Raw genomic sequence first — 2500 nt, forward strand, 5'->3', positions numbered from 1 at the left:
ACTCAGGGCTACAAACACAATACTCTGAAATACAAAGCTTCAGACACACACACACACACACACACACACACACACACACACACACACACACACACACACACACACACACACACACACACACACACACACACACACACACACACACAGACACAGACACACCTCCAGTTTGTGCAAACTCGTCAGTTCTGGAGCTTTGAATCAAGTCAGCATCGGTGAGGCCAGGCTACAACAGATTTGGGTGGAGAGGGGCGGTGTGAGGGATGTCCACTAATTACTTATGTGCTTTAATGCAGGGGCGCAGTCAACGGGGCGGCCTGGGCAGATTTATAGGCCAGCCAGGACGGATGGTGGAGGTCTGCAGTGGGGTGGGGTGGGGTGGGAGGAAGCCCCCCTGTATTCCATGGCCTCCCGCAGCCAAAGCACCATTACGGCCCGGGTGACATATAGTGTGATATTGATCCCCATGCCACTTCATTTGGCAATAACTATTACACCATATTCTCCTGGCCACACGCGCCCGCTGATTTATGCTGCCCTGCTATTTGCATTTGCAATTGGCCGCTTTTTCTAGACTTCATCGGGATAATAGACAAAAGCACCCGCACAGACTCACACACACACACACACACACACACACACACACACACACACAAAGCACAGGACACAGAAATCAGTGTGTGCCCAGAAAAAATAAAACTAATATTCACATGTTAAAATGACCCTTCCCCATGCCTAGTACTTTTCCATACAATGAGCCATATTCTTTCACTAGCACCAAAAGTAACACTCATAAACAAAAGCTGTGTCTGCCTCTTGCAGGCCTTTGCTATGGACATGTGAATACATGCTACCGTGACCCTGATGTGAGTGGTTTTCCAACAGTCATCATGGAAAAGTGTTGCGACGAAATACAACACCTCACGGATAACCTTACGATGACTTGTCTCAGGTGGTTGCTGTGCATTACAGCTGGCCTTTGAACATGCCCAAAACATGTCCTACTTAACAGCTTCACTGGCAGTGTAATGGCAGATTCCAGAAGCAGGTGTTTTAGAAACTATCACCTTCTCACGTTAAGCAGCTTCGAAGGGAAGGATCCTCTCAAAAAACACCCCTTAAAAGTTACACGGACGGGTCTCTCTCTCTCTCTCTCTCTCTCTCTCTCTCTCTCTCTCTCTCTCTCTCTCACTTCCCAGAGGTGTATCTCTTTATTATGATTTAGCAGAGACCTAATCAACTGGGCAAGAGACAGTTCTCCACAGCACACTTATCACAGTAAGTATACTTGTCACATGTACTGAGGTGGAAACACCCAGATGCTCTCTCCAGAGCTTTGATGCTGGATTCTGAAGAACAATCCTACACAATGCTGTAGAGTAGATCTACTCAAGGAAACAGCTAACTCTGGAGCATACGGACCATTGATTTACTATTGAATATGTTTACTATGTATCTAAGGTTATGATAATAAAGTACATCGATTTAGAGCATATTTATAGCATACATTATATATACACACATTATATACATAGATATTATTCATAGATAATACAAATAATGTTAGTAGCACATGTTGCGGGCACACAGGAATGGCGTGGGGCATGGTGAACATGGCATGAGCCAGCAGCCTGTTTACAGCCAGTGCACAGGGGAGTCCACGCTCGGTCTGCACATGCCAGTTTGGCACGATGAGTAGGCGTGGACGAGGGTGGGGGGAGTAGTGTGTGTGTTTATGTGTGTGTTTGGCAGCACGTGGCGGCAGTGGCATTCCGACACTCGGTCCCAGCGGAGGCACACGGGGCGGGGGGTGAGGGGGTGGCACGGAGGCGGCGTGGCAGCCGCCCCTCGCCAGCTCTCTCCGCCTCGCTAAACAAAAGCACTAACGAGCCCTAATTGCTGCTCTGCTGCTTTGCATATGCGGGGTGTCGTCTCGGCGGCACTATGTAAATCAGGCCCCCCTTCCCCTTTCCCATCACCCCCCCCCCCCTTACCCCCCCTCCCGCCAGCGCAGTCCCCTGGCACAATCAGCTCTTTATCTGCGTGAGGGGGGCGTGCAGATAGCCAGGCAGGCTGCCAAGTGCAGGGCTGTACTGGCGGGCTGGCTGGCAAGCATGGTAATGTGCACACACACACTTGTTGCAGCCACACCCGCCTGTTACGCCAGCCAGCCGCCACCAACAAGGACTCTCATGGGCACAGAGAGAGAGAGAGAGAGATGGGGGTATTAGGGTGCGGGGTGCCCTCTCTCTCTCTCTCTCTCTCTCTCTCTCATGAGGCAGCGAGTGCCAGTTTAAGAGTGGGTGAGGGGTTTGGGGGGTGGAGAGGCACGTGCCATGCAGAAAGCGGAGCACTGACTCTTTCAGGTCTGCCAGGCAGTTTGTCTCGTCTGGAGCCATTCATGAATGGGGCCCATTCACATGCAAGGCCTAGGCTAATTTTATGCTAATGTTCCCTGGGCGAGGGAGGGGCAGAGGGGGCAAATAGAGGCCAGGAGGCAGAT

The 2500-nt window shown here is 51.0% G+C and overlaps 1 protein-coding gene across 1 annotated transcript in view; it reads right to left on the reverse strand.

Moving 5' to 3' along the window:
- zfhx3b (zinc finger homeobox 3b) overlaps positions 1-2500 on the reverse strand; it is a 260599-nt gene that overhangs the window by 242806 nt on the left and 15293 nt on the right.

This window comes from Alosa alosa, chromosome 14 (genome assembly GCF_017589495.1).
Source record: "Alosa alosa isolate M-15738 ecotype Scorff River chromosome 14, AALO_Geno_1.1, whole genome shotgun sequence".
Classification (NCBI taxonomy): Eukaryota; Metazoa; Chordata; class Actinopteri; order Clupeiformes; family Clupeidae; genus Alosa; species Alosa alosa.